At 51.2% G+C, this 18,811-nt stretch overlaps 1 long non-coding RNA gene across 1 annotated transcript in view; it reads left to right on the forward strand.

Annotated features, from left to right (window-relative positions):
* LOC104969983 (uncharacterized) overlaps positions 1-18,609 on the forward strand; it is a 35,496-nt gene extending 16,887 nt beyond the window's left edge. Inside the window, exons 4-5 of the long non-coding RNA XR_009492618.1 lie at positions 6,086-6,150; positions 7,927-18,609. This is a non-coding gene — a long non-coding RNA (uncharacterized lncRNA). The remainder of the gene's footprint in view (positions 1-6,085; positions 6,151-7,926) is intronic.
* The last annotated feature ends 202 nt before the right edge of the window (positions 18,610-18,811 follow it).

The raw sequence follows: 18,811 nt of genomic DNA on the forward strand, positions 1-18,811 counted from the left end.
AGGACTCTGTCCTAGCTCCTCTACACTCAGGGTTAAAGGAATGTTTCAGGGAGTCAGTGCGCTGGCGTTGGTGGGTTTGCTCAGCTCCTGCGAGCTGTCGGGGACACTGGGCTGAAGGAGCTCCAGCTCCCCTACCCCCTGCCCTCTGATACGGACTGTTGTCCATATGTGCTCGTGCCCAGGAAGCCGTGCCTGGGAGCCTCTGTGGTCTTTATTTGTGCCACATGCTCTCGTGTTCTGGTCATTTTCTACCATGAATTTTAAGACAGGCTACATATCTATAAAGAAAAGAAATTCAGCGATAAATGCTTCTGGGAATAAGGTGTGCTTGAAAAAAGTGGACAGCTGCAAAGTTTTGTTTCAAATCTGAGTGATGATTATCCTTGACCCAGTTTCTACGTTCTGCTAAGAGTGTGGAAAATACTTTTGCAATTACAGGGGTTGGATTTGGGCTTCTCGACTCTGTAATGAGTTTGACAAAGGATGTTTACGTAACTGAACTCGGGGCGAGCCTTGCCAAAGCAGCAAACGAGTCGCTCTGCTGCTCTGACTGCCAGCAGCCATTACAGCCCGTGTTGCATCACGTTTCTTTCATGTAGATTATCAGTCACTGGAACCTCCTCAGGTCACTGTTACCATTTCCCCCCTTGGCATCAAAGCAAGTTTACTGAGCTAACTCATTACTCTTGCTTTTGAAATGTAAGCATTGATTGGCAAGTTTATGCCAAACATCTTGCGTAAGTTTCTCCTGGAAGCTGTAAAATCTAATCTGAAAAGGAAAGTAGGAACAACTTCTACAGATGTTAGTGTAACACACACTGAGAGCGTTGTCTTTGTTGCTATCCAGTTCTTTTTGTAGCTTTTTTTTGGTAATTGGAAATAGTTCCTAAAGTTGTTGTTTGGCAGATAAGGAAATATGTTCAAGTACTTGATCCCTCTTGGATGATGTGTATTGATTGGTTGCTTTCACATTTCAAATAGTCACGCTCATTCCTTGTTTTCCCCTTCTGTTCTTAGAAGAGCAATTCATTCAATTGAGATCACTTTTTAATCAACTATTCCCCTCCCACATACTTTAAAGGGCATATTTGCTGCTGCTAAGTCGCTTCAGTCCTGTCCGACTCTGCGTGACCCCATAGACGGCAGCCCACCAGGCTCCCGCGTCCCTGGGATTCTCCAGGCAAGAACGCTGGAGTGGGTTGCCATTTCCTCCTCCAATGCATGAAAGTGAAAAGTGAAAGTGAAGTCGCTCAGTCGTGTCCGACTCTTAGTGACCCCATGGACTGTAGCCCACCAGGCTCCTCTGTCCATGGGATTTTCCAGGCAAGAGTACTGCAGTGGGGTGCCATCGCTTTCTCCGAAAGGGCATATTTAAATAGCTCTTATTTTGCTCAACCAGCCCCTGTCTGGGACACATGCCATGGTCCGCTCCTCAGGCCATCGGCCTCCCTAGAATGTCTCCGTTTAAGAATTGTTGTTTAGTCGCTCAGTCGTGTCCGACTCTTAGTGACCCCATGGACCATAGCCCTCCAGGCTCCTCTGTCCATGGGATTCTCCAGGCAAGAATACTGGAGTGGGCTGCCACTTCCTCCTCCAGGGGATCTTCCCAAACCAGGGGTTAAACCTGTGTCCCCTGCATTGGCAGGCAGATTCTTCACCACTGAGCCACCAGGGAAGACATTCTGATGATTAACGACCCCTTAATCACCTGCTCAGTTGCTCTTGTAGAGGCTACCAGGAATGCTTCAGAGTGTCTGATCCTTCCTCCCCCTTCCTTGCTCTCCGTCTCCTTGTAGCACTTGGCACTGAAGCCACCCTCTGGGCTTCGAATTCTCTTCTCCCCGAGCCTCTGTGCCTTCCAGATTCCTGTCCTCGTCTCCTGACGGACCCCCTTTCCTCAGGCTCCTCCCAGGGGCTGCTCTCCAGGGTCCATGCTCCTATCAGTGTTCCCACTTTCTTGTTCCTGGTGACCGTCTCTGTCTCGCGACTTCAGATACGACTTCGGATTGGAGACGCTCATCTCTGCTGCCTGCTGTCCTGATCTCCGAGGGTACACTCAACGCACCTGAAGACACAGCAGCATGACCGGTTTCCCTTTTCAAGTCCTTTATTTCCATGAACGGTGTCATTACTCTTCTAATCAGCCTCAGAATCTTGAAATAATTTCTCGTGTTTGCTTCTTTCTCCTCTCGCATAGCTATGCTGTAGATCATGGCAGGTGTTGCCATTTCTATAAGCTTCCACATTACCCCTCAGTATTACTAGGTTATTCCTAAGTAATGACTGACTGCGTTATTACCTGCTTAGAAAGACACCTTATATTTGAATGACCTGACCAGGAGCCACAGGACAAGATCACACCGAAACTGGAAGGATAAGCATTAGGGTTTGAGTCAGTCTTTTGAGTCAGAGTAGCTTCTGGGGCCTGGTCTCATCCATCCATCATCCCACTCATCCACATATCCACCCACCCACCTACCTACCCACCTACCTACTTACCTGTGAACTGACTTGCCTACATCTCTGTCTCTCTTCCAGAATTTCTCAGCATTGACACCACTGAGAATGTCTTTACAAATAATTCAGTGTTCTGTAAGTCACGTTACAATATTCATTGTGCATTGTCTACCTGTAATTTTTTTTTCTTTTTTTAGAAGACTAGTTGAAGAAATTGGACAAGCCCTTATCTGGCTTCTGATTAGAGGACTTAGCATGGTCAGGACTTAGGAGACACTAAGGAAAGAGCTTTGCCCAGTGGAAATTGGAAGATGTTTTATTACTCAATCCCTTCTGGCCAGACGACCCTTCTGACCCACTATGGGTTCATCCAGCTTCCTTTAGAGCCTCTCACCTGGACCTGCTCCCTGTGGCGTCCTTGGAACAGAGTCCACCTGGGTCACAGCAGCGGCAGGACTGAGTCCCGACCCTGCCCGCGTCCCAGCAGGACTGCCCTCTGTGCCCCTCAGCCAGGTCATCCTCCTGCTGGGCCGCTGCCACGCAGCCCTCCTCTGAGAGGCTGTGATGCCGTGCTGTGCGTGCTCACACGTGCTCACATGGCTCTGTGAGGGGCTGTCTGGCTCTCTCCCGACGGCCCACCTCCATGAACACAGCAGCGCCTGAGCTGCAGAGGCTTCGGTCCCTGGTGGTTTCACTTTGCCGGCTGGAGCCCTGGAGGCGGGTGGCCTGGCTGAGGGGTGCGAGCTTCCCCCCCGGCACAGATGGCAGCTGCAGGCCCCCGCGGCCCCACCTTGAGCCCGTGCGGTGGTGTCGTCGTGTCCTCGGGCCGTGCGGGGTCTCTGCCCGTCCTTGCCCTGCGCGGCCAACCTCCTCACACGTGCGTTGCTGCTCGTGTGTGTCTCTGAGTCGCCTCACTTCCTGGGCCACTTCGCGCTGGGTTGTGGGTCTCTCCTCATCTTCACCACTTGTGGAAGCTTGTGCCCCTGTCTGTGGTGGGGCGCTGGCTTGTCCACACCGTCCCTTTCAGAAGCTGCACCACAGCTGTGTGCCCCAGTGTGCCGCCTGCCTACCGATGTTATTTATGCTCCACTTTTGCCTTACGTGTTGAAGTTCTTTTCTGTAGTTGATTAGGTGTGTGCGTATTTACAAGTGTATGTCTGTGGGGGGTGTGTGTGTGTGTGTCTCTGTGTGTATCTGTGTGTGGTGTGTGTATGTGTGTGGTGTGTATGTGTCTGTGTGTGTGGTGTGTGTCTGTGTGGTGTGTGTGTCTCTGTATCTGTGTGTGTGTACTGTGTGTCTGTGTGTGGTGTATGTGTGTGTGTGTGTGTGGTGTGTGTCTTTGTGTGTGGTGTGTGTGTGTCTCTGTGTGTGGTGTGAATGTCTCTGTGTGTGTGGCGTGTGTGTCTCTGTGTGTATCTGTGTGTGTGGTATGTGTGTGTGTACTGTGTGTCTGTGTGTGTATGTGTGTGGGTCTGTGTGTGGTGTGTATGTCTCTGTGTGTATCTGTGTGTGTGTCTGTGTGTGTGTGTGTCTCTGTGTGAGTGTGGTGTGTGTGTCTCTGTGTGTCTGTGTCTGTGTGTATTGTGTGGTGTGTGTGTGTCCCTGTGTGGTGTGTGTGTCTCTGTGTGTGTCTGTGTGTCTGTGTGTCTGTGTGTGTGTCTGTCTGTGTCTGTGTGTATCTGTGTCTGTGTGTGTGTGTCTGTGTCTGTGTGTGTGTGTCTGTCTGTGTCTGTGTCTGTGTCTGTGTGTGTGTGTGTGTCTGTGTCTGTGTGTATCTGTGTGTGTCTGTGTGTGTGTGTGTCTGTGTCTGTGTCTGTGTGTGTGTGTGTGTGTGTCTGTGTCTGTGTGTATCTGTGTGTGTCTGTGTGTGTGTGTGTCTGTGTCTGTGTGTATCTGTGTGTGTCTGTGTGTGTGTGTGTCTGTGTCTGTGTGTATCTGTGTGTGTCTGTGTGTGTGTGTGTCTGTGTCTGTGTGTATCTGTGTGTGTCTGTGTGTGTGTGTGTCTGTGTCTGTGTGTATCTGTGTGTGTCTGTGTGTGTGTGTGTCTGTGTGTGTGTGTGTGTGTGTGTGTGTGTGTCTGTGTCTGTGTCTGTGTCTGTGTGTGTGGTGTGTGGGCATATATTCTGAACCCCTCCTCCTTTCTCCTTTGTTCCCGTATTAGATCTTTCTACGCTCTCGGGCCTTAATGCATTGTACTGAGATTTACTGTAAATTGTTACTGGTTTCCTCTGTGCGTTTAGGTCCTTTTCTCACCAGCGTTCGTTTTGCATGTGCTGTGAGTCTCTGTCCCTCCAGATGGATCACCATGTGGCCAGTCTCATTTATTTAATAAACCCACCTCCACCCACCAAACTGAAATGCCAGCCATGTCATTTATTATATTCTTACATAAATTAAGCTGTTTCAAGAATTTGGTTTTTTCATTAGTCTGTTTGTCTTCATGCCAGAGTCATCTCATTGTGTTTATCATGGTGCAGGTCGTATAGTGTGTGTTGGCATCTGGTAAGACAAGTACCCCCACCCACAGCATCCCCCACACACCAGGAAACTTTTTTCTTTGCTATCTTTGATCAGTTATTTTTCCATAGGAACATTAAGATAACTTAAACCTACATTTCTACCAAATCCAAAAGGATTAAAATTGCAGTTTTTAGATTATTTATTAACTTTTCGATGATTGAAAATTTATCAGATTGACTCTTCTCACTCAAGAGCATGATAGATTGTCTGCATTCCTCAGAACTTGTTTTTTGATAAGAACTTCTGATAAGATTTTATGGTATTCTTCACATCACCTGCACAGTATTTCTTATGGAATGTTTTCCTATTCTATAGACTTCTCTATTAAGAATTAAATATTTCCCCAAATATCTATGTTTAGCTATTTAATACCAGTATAGAAAAAAATCGTTACAGATTTTTGTGTGTTTATCTTGTATATGGATAATTCGTTAACTTCGATTAATTCTAATTTTTTTCCTCCAAGTTCTAATTTTTTTTCCCCTCCAGATTCCTTTTGAATTTTGTAGAATCACATCACCAGCAAGGAATGAATTGCCTTCGCTCCGCCAGTATTCGTGTGGGCTGTTTCTTTTTCTCGTTTCAGTGTCAGATCGCTGGTTATCTGTGTTGAGTTGGTGAGAGGGCCCTGCATTCTCCCTGCCTCTGATGCAGGTGCCCGGCCTTTTTCATTTACAAGGAGGCCTGTTATTCTTCGTCCTCTACTGTGTTGCATGCATTCAGTTTCCATTCCCATTTAACTGAACTTGGGCAGAACAGCCCTTGAGTGTTTACAAGACGTCTTCAGAGCATCAGCTGTGTGCTTGTGAGATTCTCCTCGTGGGTTTAACAAGCTATGTTGCTTTGTCTTCAAACAGTAAATGCACATTTATTCTTGGGTTAAAACTAATTTGACCCTATTCTGTTATTCTATTGAGACACTTAGGAGTTCATTTTATTCACTACTTTAAAATTTTTTAATTCATAAATATTGTTTGTCTACAGGGTGTTTTGGATACTGTGTTAATCTTATAAAGATTGTTATTAAACATAGACTAGCTTTAGAGAGTGAATTAAGGAAATTTTCATCTTCTTATGCGCCATATGTGAATATATGTTACATTAATAGGTACTGTACAGAAATATGAGACTGGACCCAGCTCTGAAGACAGCTGGCCTGGGATCTTTTCGAAGGTATATGTTTAATCACTCTGAGTCTCTCATATAGTAACTCACATCTTTTTTTTCTTATTAAGGGGAAATTTTGCATTTGTTAGAAAAATCACTACATTTTTTTAGGTTTTAGCTTCATTGCCCCAGAGTTACGGATGCATTTACTTATTAGTCCTATATTTTTTGTGTCTGTGTACATTCTTCCGGAGTTTTGTGTATTTCTTTTATGTTTCTTTTTCTTAATCAGGTCCATGGAGAGATTATTTATATTAATGGTCTTTCCAAGTAGTCAGTTCTAAGATTTATTTGTCTTTTCTACTATTTTTTTTTATTTTTCTTAATTTCAGCTTATATCTGTCTTCATTGATTCTCCCAGTTAGTTTTTCTCACACTCTTTCTCCCTCGTATCTTAAGATAGATAGTTAGCACTGCTTTAGCCGCATCTGTTTTAGTACAAAAATTTTTTTTTATTGTTTTGGAGATAGATTTAATTTAAAAATTGATTGTCAATATTTTTAAATAGATTATTTACAAAGAGATATTTTAGTTTCTAACAAAGGTTTTTTCTATCATATTCTTCTAATTTTATTGGGTTATGATCAGAATATCCTAACATATTTTTCTGTTAGGTCTGTCTAATTCTGAAAGAAGCAAATTCTGCTGTGGATTTTTTTTTTTTTTGCTAACTACTACTATTTGTGACTATTATATTTTTCTTAAATACCTTTACATCACATTTTTTGTGAGTATTGTAGCCCCTGCTCTCATCACCGTTGCCTAGCGTCTCTGTCTTCGTCGGCTATCTCTCACATTTTTATGTGAGTATTGTAGCTCCTGCCCTCATCACCGTTGCCCAGTGTCTCTGTCTTCGTCGGCTATCTCTCACATTTTTTGTGAGTATTGTAGCTCCTGCTCTCATCACCGTTGCCTAGTGTCTCTGTCTTCGTCGGCTATCTCTTCACTCCTGTGTTTTGTCCACCTTTGGACAAAGGACAGCCTTGTACATCAGTTTGCAACAAACTCACATTCCCTGGGGGCTCAGACAGTAAAGAACTCGCCGGCAATGCAGGAGACCTGTGTGTGACCCCTGAGTTGGGAAGGTCCCCTGGAGGAGGGCATGGCAACCCACTCCAGTATTCTTGCCTGAAGCATCCCATGGACAGAGGAGCCTGGCGGGCTACAGTCCACGTGGTCACAGAGTCAGACACGACTGAGTGACTCACCACACAAGCACACAGCATGCAGGCATCACCCTAAACCCTTCCCAGAGCAAGGAGGAGGATGAGTGAGAAAGAAAGGAGAGAAAAACAGAAAGAAAAAAAAGAAAACAAATCAATCACTAAATAATAGAGAGAAATTTGGAGACTTCGGCATGGGCCCAGGCGAGGCACAGGATAAAGAAGGTGACTCAGTGTGCTCTGAAGTCAGCGTCCCTTATTGATCCTAGTTCTTCTCATTTTGAACCAGGCCTCTCTTCTCCCATAAAAATATTTATTAACTTGAAATGTACACAAATATATACATATTAAAAATGAGAAAATAAAAAGTGGAATAAATTCTACTTCACTTTAATGGTCTGTCCCTGTAAAGAAGTGCATTAGTAAGAAGACTGATTCAGGTAGTTCTAATTTTAGACTTGAAGCTTTGTGGGTTAGTTGGGCCAAATTAAACATCTGTAAGGAATGTTGTTAAGTGTTTAACCATGGGCTTGGGGTCGGGGGGTGGTGGTGCGTGGAGCTAACAGACTCTGATTCGCCTTTCTGATGACGTCTCTCATCTGTGATTTCTGCTGTTCAGCTTCGGGCTGTGAACGTGGCGAGCTGCCCGGGGAGCTGGGGGCACAGGCCACACCCCAGGGTTCCGAGCGTTTTGTTCCCGCGGGTTCAAGGAGCAGCCGGACCCGTGTGCACCCAGAGCCTCGCCGGGCGCGGTCACCGCTGGATGTGGGCACGAGAGTCACATGAAGGACTCAACAGGCGAGTTCCCCAGATGCATTCCTGTGGTCTGCCGGCTGTGTTTAGTGATTTAGTCACGACTTCAAGGCTCTAATTACAGGGTTTTGTTTTTATTTTTAAGAACAGTGTAGTCTTGACATGAGCAGTCCCTGCAGTGCACCTTCTCTGCTTTATCAACAGCCCCTTCCTGACAGACCCGGTGCTGGGCGGTCTGCACACCCTGACACTCAGAGACCTCGGGTTTCGAGGCTGCGAGGCTCAGCGAGGCTGGTTAAACCCCTACCTCGTGTGTAAGCCTCATCCGAGGGAGTGATACTAGAGGCCTGAGGGGGAAGGCTGGCTGTTAGCTGGGTTAGCGCTTTCTGAGTCTGTTTGGTTCACTGTATTTACCGGATTTTAATAGGAGTTAATTTATGTGGCTACAAGGCCAGTGAGGCTATTATCTTGTACTGGGAAAAGCTGCCATCACCCAACTAGGGAGTGTAGCTCTAAACGTCTTCCTGTGCAGCCTGAATCACACAGTGAGGACTCCGGGGTTTGAATGAGAGTATTCTGGACAGCGGTGATGGACGCAACAGTGACGGGCCCTGAGTACGTGCCTCCTCCGCTGGGCGCCCACCTGTCGCCTGTCCTCACGGAGCCCTTCCGACCACCTAGATCCTGTCTCACTGGGTGAGAGGCACCTGTGAACCTGCTGCCCAGGTCGGGGGTCAGGTGGCCACACCAGACTCTGTGTTCCCCGGAACCCCTACTCGAGGACAGCTTCATGGGGGCATCACCAGCGGTGACTGGAGCCCCAGGACTGCTGTGCTGGGTGCAGAGGATTCAAGGTCCTGACTGTGCTGGTTGTGGGGGAGGTCTCTGTCACAGGCGGAGCGTTTTAGGGCTGGTCGTTCACCCTGTCTCTTCCTCGTGGGGATCGGGGCAGGGGGGCAGGGGCGGTTGGGCCCCAAGCTGGGAACGGGGCCCCGCAGAGCGTCTGCCACCAGGCAAACGGAGCCCTTGGTGTCAGGGGGCCAGAACTCCAGGTCAGGACCCTGCCAGGCTGTGGCTGCACGGGATGGAGCCGAGTCATCAGGGGCCCGCAGCCCCGCGTCCGGGGTGAGGGTGGAGGGAGAGGAGCCACACGTGGAGGAGGCAGGGATGGGGGGGGTGGAGACCCGTCGGGTGGGGAGACCTGGGGCGGGCAGAGACCTGGGGGGCGGCCGGCACAGAGATGTGGCTGACAGCAGCAGCCTTCACTGCTTAATGCAGCTGCCGAACACCCTTGGAGAAGAGATGCTGCAGAAGATGCATCCCGAAGGAGAGGCCAGCCCCATGGGCGAGGGGGGCTCAGGAGATCAGAGAGCAGAGGGGCTGAAGGCTGACCTCAGGGGGTTAATGTTGTTACGAAGGAAGGGGCTCGTTCCCTTCAACACGTGACCAACCATTTCTCCCCCTTATTCCGAAAGTCCTGTCTGGGGAAGGTCCCTTTTGTCATAGTCTAGGGTCTTCCCCCAAAGCCAGACGGGAGGGAGAGGTCCACAGGCTGCCCAGTCTCCCTAAGGAGCCGGGATGCGGGTTGGGGAGCAGAGGGTCTGTCTGATGTGCTGGGAGCAGGTCCGTCAACCCGGTCTTCACTGAATTGCTTCCCGGGAGGACTGTGGCTGGGCGACGCCAGGACAACCCAGCAGCTGCAGGTCCGAGGTGCCGCCCCGGACGTGGCCACACCGGGTCCGTGGTACCTGCTCTGTGCACTGGCAGGGGTGGGCCTGGGCCAGCGCTCCACCCCTCTGTCAGGGGCGCCTGACACCCCGCCACCCCTCCATCCTCCCTCACCCTGACCAGCAGTCACTGCTCGCAGGCGTCCACTTCCGTTGGCTCTGCTCGCCAACGGGTTGGGTCAAGTCACGTAGCATCTCTGAACTGCAGTTCCTTGCCTCCCTTTGTGAGGATCAAGCGAGTGCTACACAGACAAGAAGACTTCCATATCCCCGGGTTCTGCACTCACAGACTTAACCAACTCTGGATGGAAAATATTTGAAAACAAATTCGAGAAAGTTCCAAAGAGCACAACTTGAATTTCCTACACACTGGCAAGCATTTACAGGCGTTCATGTTGCATTTACAGCAGTCTACGCAGCATTCACACTGCATTAGGCGTTACACACCGTCCAGGTGACTTGACGTGCACGGGAGGATGAATACAGGAAGGGCACGTGTGATATGAAGGGGTCTCGAGCATCCCCAGGTTTTAGATTTCACGGAGGTCCTGGAACCCACCTCCCCATCAGACACCAAGGGGTGACTGTATGCTACCTGCTGCTTCGTGGACACTCCATGGATCGTAACTTTTGTTAGTAGTTGGCACTGATGGAAATTTCTTGGAACTTCATATTAAAAGCGGAGAAAACCACACAGAATCTCTGAGGCCTCAGGGTGCTGACGTCCAGCCCAGCCCCGAAGCCCCCTTCCTAGCCCTTTAGACCATGGTTGGCAAGTCAGAGCAAAGCTGTGGTGGGAACTCCGGACGGAAGGACAGAAGCTCACGACTGAGGTTCTAGAGCAGAGGGCCCGAGGCCTGAGGCGGAAGCGGGGCAGCAACGCCCAGCCCTGGGGAGGGGCCCCGAGGGGCGCGGCCGGCCAGCCTCGGTGCCGACCCGAGGCCTGGCTGTCTGGGAACGGATCACAGTCAGGGGAAGCCGTGCGGTTTAGAAAACAAGGGCTTGTTTGTCGTCATATTCCTCTGGAGCCCGAGGCAGCGGTGTGGGTCCCCAAACCACCGAAACTGGGCAGGAGCCACGCCTGCCCTGGGCGCATGTGTGCCCGTCCCTGTGCCAAGCAGCCGCCTCCTCCAGGCAGGACGTAGGGGTGCCAGTGGCCCGGTGGGCTGGGCCCATGAGAGTGCACAGGCCTCCCCCAAACCTGGCAGCGGTTGGGGGGCGTCCACGCCCCCTCTGTCCTTGCATGAGCCTTCCCCTCGAGGTTCCCATGGCTTCCTCTGGGGCATGCACAGCACAACCCTTGTGGCTTCACCCTGGACCCCAAGGCCGTCAGAGGCAGACGGGAGAAGACCAGGCGGAGCCCCTCTTTTGCGTGGAGCTGGAGGGAAGGGGGTTTAGCACGTCACCTGCGGGAATGACCGCAACCCGTCCTGAAAGCAGACCTCAGCGTGTTTCCATGGCGACGCTGTGGCTGGGTGTTCAGGAGGCAGGAGCATGCTTTGTACCAGCACTGTCCACAGCGAAAGTCAGAGTCCCCTCCACGCAGGAGTCCGCCCCCGGGGCCCCGCTGGCCAGGGTCCCCCGAACTCCAGTCTGCTCTCGTCCGTGGTCCCCGCCGCCCTGCAGGCCCCTGGCAGGAAACCAGTGACCCCCATGGCCGTGGACCCACCAGGGCCCGTTCCTAACCCTCCCCACCCTGAGCGCGAGCCCCTCCAACGGGAGTCCAGGGGCATCTTTGGGGGTTTCTCCCTAAACCTGGGAGGGAGACTTGTGGCTGTTTGTGTACTTTGCTCCCTGAACCCCAAGGACGTCTGGGGAAGGCTGTGTGCTTCAGCGGCTTAATCACCCCCATTAGGGTTAATTACCGTAATTACTGCTTCACAGTCGTAATTGTAGCTCCTGCTGTCTTTACAAGGATCTCTGAGGCCCTGCGAGGTTTGCGCGGTTGTTTACACGGTCTTTGATTCTGTTTGTGCTTCACACTGTTTACTTCTTGCTCCCGAGGGCTTGGCTGGGCGGCCCGCTCAGGACCGGCGAGGCCCGCTCAGGACCGATGCGGCCTGCTCAGGACTGGCGTGGCCCGCTCGGGCTCAGGATCGGCGTGGCCCACTCAGGACTGGTGCGGCCCGGGCTCAGGACCGGCGCGGCCCGGGCTCAGGACTGGCGCGGCCCACTCAGGACCAGCGTGGCCCGCTCAGGAGCAGTGCAGCCCGGGCTCTGGGCTGGTGCTCAGCTGCGTGACGCTGTCAGCCTGCGACGGTGGAGGTCACGGACCAGCCCGGCACAGCAGGTCGTGAAAATGCACAGTCACCCTGCAGACCTCACGACCACCAAAACACTCCTGGAGACTCACTGTGAGTCTCAAAAACGGCACATATTCAGGCCGGCCCCACCACCCCACCCCGAGTTACCCCAGAACAGATACCCGGCTGTTCTCATGGCTTATTGAGACTGGTGAGGGTTTTCCCATTTGTAGTCTTCCGGTTTGAATTACCTTCTCAAGTGTTCACTCAGGCTTCTATTGAAGTGTTTAATAATAAAATCCATTACTTATGAGTGTAAATATGTAACTTCATTTATTATTATAGTAAAAAATTTAACAGTAGTGGTAATTAATAACGAGAATAGACATTTAGGAGGCCTTCCCTAAGTGCCTTCCGCAGGGCTGATGCTGTCGTGTTTTCTCTCTTTTAATCCTCACTGTCTGGTGAGGTCTAATCAATTATTATCCCCATTAAAACGATACAAGCTTATGAAGGTTAAATGAGCCACACAAACTCACACAGCTAGTGACACAGTCTGGTTTATTAAGAGCTTGACTTGGAATCTTAACCACTTGCCTGTCATATTAAGTTCTCGCCTTCTGGTTGATTGTTCGTTTTTCACTTTAACCAATGCTCTTCTTAATGTAGAAAATTTCAGACGTTCATGTAGTCCTGCACATTTATCTTTCATTATTGTATTTTTTTGTGACTATGCTTAGGGTCACCGTCCCTACTAGGGATCAGATCAGCATTTAGCTTTATTGCTTTCTAGTCTTTTTGTTGGTAACTTTCTGTACATAACTCTCTGTATTCCATTCAAAACTTATTTTGCTGTAAGATGTGATTTGGGAATGAAGTTCTTTACTAAATAATCCGTCTTCACTTCTGATTTTAAAATCCAGCTTCTATCAGATGTGAGCCCATCACGCGTGCAGGAGTCTGATTGGCGCCTCATTCTGCTCGGTGGGTCTGTCTCCTCTTCTCCCCGACGTCCTGCCGTCTTGATCCTGGCCCCGTCGTGCTGCGCTGGTGTCTGGGGAGCAAACCCTCTCCCCCTGGGCCCACGCGCCCCTGGCTGTTCTGTAATCAGGGGGAGAGGGCTCCTCCCTGGCTCTGATAGTCCCCTTGGGCTGTCCCGGCCCATCGACAGTTCACTGGTATTGAACTGTTTGGTGGGCCGCTCAGAGTCCTGTTTTCTGAGGAGAGTTGCGAGCCTCCCATCCCCCAGGGGTAGAATTGAGGACACGTCCAGTGGAAGGGCTGGTGGACTTCCCGGCCGCAGGGCCCCCAGACCCTGGTCGTGGTCAGCAGAGGGAGGCTGTGTGCTCGCCGCTGACGGCAGGTGATGGGGAGGTAGGGGAGCCTGGCCCTTTGTGTGCGACAGTGAAAGAGGCTCAGTCCTCACCCAGAGTCAAACGGAGGATTTGCATGTTGACTTCTCATCATTCATGATGCTGTTTGTTCCTTCTCAATTTATAGCCGGAGAAACACATTTTGGACAGAAACCAAGACAGGAAGTAACAGGAGTGGTTAGACAAGCGGGGAGGGAGGCGTAAGTGAGAGGCACCCTCCCCCAGCCCGGTTCCGGGGTCACAGTGCGGTTCCAGGTGGACCAGCGGGGCCCGGGAACCAGGCGTGTGGAGGAGGCGTCAAGGGCCCCTGGGCAGACCCGGGTCCTGCATGGCCAGTGGCCGCTGCCTAGAGACGGTCTCACCCACTGGGCTGTGAACACGGCTGCCTTCTGGCCCCGGAAACCAGGGGAGGAAACCCCAGCCTGGACCTCACCGTCTGCTCTGCACCGTCAGGGGTCAAGTGCGGTGGGCTCTGGGCACCCAGGGTCTGTGACGTCCGTGCCTCTGAGACACCTCCAGCCACAGCCGGGAGCCTCGTGGTGGGCAATGAGCCTCACCCACGCGGCTGTGCGCAGTCCTCTCCCCACACTGGGCACGGCTAGTGACCTTGGTCCTCAGGGGCTCCTCAGCAATTCTTGAAGCAGAAGATTCACGAAGCAGGCATGTGCTCTCTAGGCCGCATGTTCACCTGCAGCCGCAGGGACCAGGCATCTGGCCTGGCCTGGGATGGCGGTGCTGGCAGGTGGGAGAGCTGGGGAGAGGCCTCCAAAGTCTCCTGATTGAGTCTCTGACCAGACCTGACTCTGGGCTGCAGAGTGAAGGGGGCCTGGGTGAGGGGCCTGTCTGCCCCAGTTGCCCTTAAGTTCCCCAGACATGGTCATTCTAAATGCAAAGGCAGACAGTGTAAAGAACTGAAGACACTCACGGGAAACTAAAGCCAGCCAGTTGTCTTTTCAGAGTTCCAGCCTCTTCACTGAAAATCCTGAGCTGTTCATTGGGCATTTTACAAAAGCCTGCTTATGCAAATGCCCACATGCTTACCGACCGTCCGCTCACTGTCCGTGTGGGACTGGAGAAGGTGTGTTTCCTCTTGATCCGGTTTGTCCTCCCAAGAGTACTCCTGGCAGGAGCAAGCCGGACTCCCCCAGTCTGTTGCCAGGCGCTCCCCGCACTCGGCAGTCCTCTGCTGGGGGCCTGGCTGCCTGACTCTCACTGACCGCAGGGAGCCGAGACAGCTAAGATCCCTGGGGGTTGAGGAGATGCCACTCGCTGGCTGTTTTCCATGCATTCAGATTCATATCTGAGCTCAGCAGGCTTTGTGTGCTTCCCCACGTGCTGGGACAGGCCTGTTCTCAGAGACCAGCTGCAGGAGGAGGGAAGCAGCTGGTCTGACGTGCGGTCCCTGGCGCAGGACCACCTGTCCCACACGGGCTTCCCTGGTCAGTCCTCCTCCTCGGGGTCGGGAGCTTCCTCCGGGGACTCTGCGCCATCCCCTAAGCATGAACCCGCTCTCTAACTCACACAGCACCACTGCCCCCCTGCCCCCATCCTGGATGTTTATCTAAGTCTGTGGCAAAAAGGTAGCTTACAATTTTTTAATTAAGATGCTTGTGTTTGAAGAGGTGGTGACAGCAGTTCCCTGGCTCCTCTGGCTCGTCACGTGCCGCAGGAAGGGTTTGGGTCTGGATTTCCATCAGGCCATAACATGATGTCTGGACCCGTGACAACCTCATTATTCACAGGAATGAGGCAAAGGTGAGCTCAGAGTGGTCCTGGAGATGGAGAGGAAGCTGGAAACATCCAAAGACGGGCTTGGCGGAACCTGGGGGCTGATGGAGGCAGAGAGGGACCCAGAAGGACGTAGGAGAGATGACCTTTGTCTCCGCCATCATGGCTGTGGGATGCCCTGGGGTGTCAATGAAATGGGTCGGGGAGGGGGGGTCCAGGTGAGAATGTTTTTGGACATTTGGATCTATTGAATTTAAACTGTTTGGAAGCTAACTGTTTGCTTGTCTGAGTCTCCGACCAGACCTGATCCTGGACTGCAACGTGAGGGGGCCTGGGTGAGGGTCCAGTCTGCCCCAGTTGCCTTTAAGTTCTCCAGATGTGGTCGTTCTAAATGCAAAGGCCGACAGGGTAAAAAAACTGAAGACACTAATGAGAAACTAAACTAAACATAGTCTTCCCAGCGCCATAGAGACATTTGGGAGTGAAGCAGGAGCCTTCAGTTCAGGACGACAGGTCTAGATGGGGTGGGACCCTGAGTGGAGCTGGCCAGTGGGGCTGCGTCGCATGGGCAGCCCCCTGGGACGCACCGGCACGTCTACACGCCAGTGTCTTCTGTCTCGATGACTCATGGAAACAAGGCCTCTGTTGCTGTCTCTCTTCAGCGTTCCACCTGACATCTAGGAGAAAACTATTCATGCTCGTGCTGAATCGTGTCCAACTCTTTGCGACTCCCTGGACTGTGGCTCACCAGGCTCCTCTGTCCGTGGGATTCTCCAGGCAAGAACACTGGAGTGGGTTACCATTCCCTTCTCCAGGGGATCAGGGGATTAAATGGATTTCACATTTACACTTGAAACTTGCACACCCTCATTTTCCACCAGCTAAGGAGAAAGCTGCACCAACCACAGCACTCCATGAGGCTGCGAGAGGCTTTAGAGGCGCGGGTGGGGATGCTTGCCCCTGAAGGATGGGGCTGCGTCAAACACAGGGCCTTCGGGGATGGTGTGCGGTGCCACTTTGACCCTGGGACACCACACTTCTTCGTTGCACAGACCGTCCTGCGATTTCCCAGCACGGTAGGAGTTGTCTGTGTTCCTTGTCCTGTATTCTCGGATTGTCCTGTCTTTCCTGATTGGCTGGGCTTAATCTTACGCATTGATTTTTTTCGTCACCTATTCATGTCAAGGTGGACTTTTCAGGACTTTGCCCGGGTCTCAGGGCAGCAGTGGTCCGTGGCCTTTGACTGCAGGGCGGCCCTGTGCGGAGCCCAGCTCTGTCACTGACTCGCAGCTCCGTGCTCACAGCGAGCTCTCAAATGTCTCTGAGGCTGGGCGTCCGCGTCCTGGAAGCCGAGGGTGAAGCGTGCTGGTTGCAGGCTGCGGTGAGGACTGAAGATGAACGCACGAGGGGCCTGGCACGTGGTGAGAGCTTGTGTTCTGCTGGGGCCTGTGGGCTGGGGGCACATCAGAGGTGAGAATTCACCCTGACGCTTAGTCACCGCCATTCCCTACTTCTCGTTTGATGCGGGCGGTGCCCACGCCCTTCCTCCATCCAGGGAAATATTTTTAAAGTCTTTCCCAATCTTCTTGGGGCTCTGAGAGACTCTGGTCTGGGGGGGACCAGCTTTCTCTCAGCATGCTGCTGTCTGGAGCTCTTTGTTCAGGCCTCAGTCAGAAAAAACCAGCACACGAACCTGGAAAAACAACGCTTGGCAGGAACTTGGCAACAATAGCCCCCTTGTTGCCAGAATCCTTGTTCTCAGTGTGGGTGGCTCAGATGGCACTTAATTAAATGCGTTTTCCTATAAATTCTCAGCAGTGTGCTTATTTTTGCTGGTGGCTAATGACTGTGCCATCTCTAAGGCAGCTCACGGAGTAGAAACTAGGGTGTAGAAATTCCACATTGCTTCTTAGCGCCCAGCCCCGCTGCTCACCGGCCGCCAGCGAGGGCAGATTACCTGTTGTCTCTCCCACTCTGCACTTTGTCTTTCCGCACTTTCCTCCCAGGGGACTCACCGACACGCCTGCACGACAGAAAAATTCCTACTATTTGGGGGCCGAGTACACCTTATGCACTGTCACCAGAGCCTCAGGTTCTTGATCTAATTTAATTTTCACAAGTCTTTGAGGTGGGTATTCGTGTGCCCATTTAGCAGATGGAGAAAACAAGTTCAAGGAGGTTCCGTGCTGTGGTCATTCAGCGGTGAAGTGGTCAGCATGAAGCGTCAGTGCTAAAGCCCATGAGCTTTCCCTTGTGCCCTGGGGACTTTGCTAAGAAGGTTTTCAGGCGGTCTCAACAGCCCCTCCTGGGGCAGCCCATCTCCAGAAATGACATCTGCCTTCACTCAGGGCCACGTCTCGCCCCAGGCCTCCGTCCACAGCAGGAGCACCAGGAAGGTCATCAGCGGCCGGGCGGAACAGGTGCAACACTGGAATGCATCTTCCTCACGTTTCTGAATCGCCACAGGGGTTTACTTGGCAGAGACACAGCTTCTTAGGCACATTTATATACTTGAAGACCAAAGTGAAGGTTGGCTGGAAGTTATAAACTGGACCAAGATCGGGGGAGGCATTGGTGGGCTGCTCTCACCGCCCACACGCGCTTTCCCGCACGTCTGCCTCCTCAGGGCTGTAGCTGGTGGGGACAAGCAAGATGTTAGAGAGGGGTGAGCGGCACAGACTGCTTTTAATGTGTATTCACAGCTTCATCCACTGTGCTGGACATGGATGGGTGGACTTGACTGAACGCCTCTTGCAGCTTCATTTAAAAGATATTTTTCTATGTCTGGTTTGGCAACTGTTCTCTTTCCGTGTTTACAGACACCATCGTCGTCTTCTGCATTCCACTGTTTTTTTTTTTTTTGAAGTCAACTGTGGATACGACTCTGCTTCCTTGGAGGCAGTGGCCCCTTCCTGCTTCACTGTCCACAGCTCTCACCCCTGGCTGTGCTTTGATTTTTGGTATGTTGGCCTGTGATGTTTACAGCCTAGCGTGACGTACATGGATCTAAGCGTGTTTCTCCCACACTGCCTTTATCCAGCTTCAATTTCTTAGAGCTTCTTGCATCTATGGGTTCCTGTTTTTACTGTTTGGTGAAATTTCTTGGCCAATTCCTCCTCAAATTTCGTTTCTGACCCTTTTCTGCCTCTCTTCCTCTGGAACTCCCTTTCCATGGATGTCATGCCTTCCCACTGTGTGATGCGTTTCTCAAGCTCTCATATATGTTTTCTCAGCGTTGTCCTCTCTTTGGTCAGTCTTCCTACAAGCCTGTCTCCCTTGTCTCTCCCCGGCTCTGCTGAGTTCACTATTCTGACTGCATTCTTCATTGTGATAATTATATATTTCATTTCTAGCTTTTTTTTCTTTTTATAGCTTTTAAAAAAATATCAGTTCTCCATCTTTGCCGTCTCTTCTTTTAGCTATTAATCACAGCTATTTAAATATTCTGTCTGATAACAGTAAAACCCAGATGACCTGAGGGGCTGTTTCTATTGTCTTTGATTTTTCCCTGGTTTTCATTCCTTTGGCCCTATTTACTAGGACTCCTGACAATTCATGGTTGGATGCTGGATATTGTGTATAAAAGCTTTAGATTGTCTTAATGATGCTATCTTTATCTTCCGTGGAAGTTCCTCCTCTCACAGGCAGTCTGTGGGGCTAGCGTACCCTGGTTCCATCAG

Source organism: Bos taurus, chromosome 23 (assembly GCF_002263795.3).
Source record: "Bos taurus isolate L1 Dominette 01449 registration number 42190680 breed Hereford chromosome 23, ARS-UCD2.0, whole genome shotgun sequence".
Taxonomy (NCBI): Eukaryota; Metazoa; Chordata; class Mammalia; order Artiodactyla; family Bovidae; genus Bos; species Bos taurus.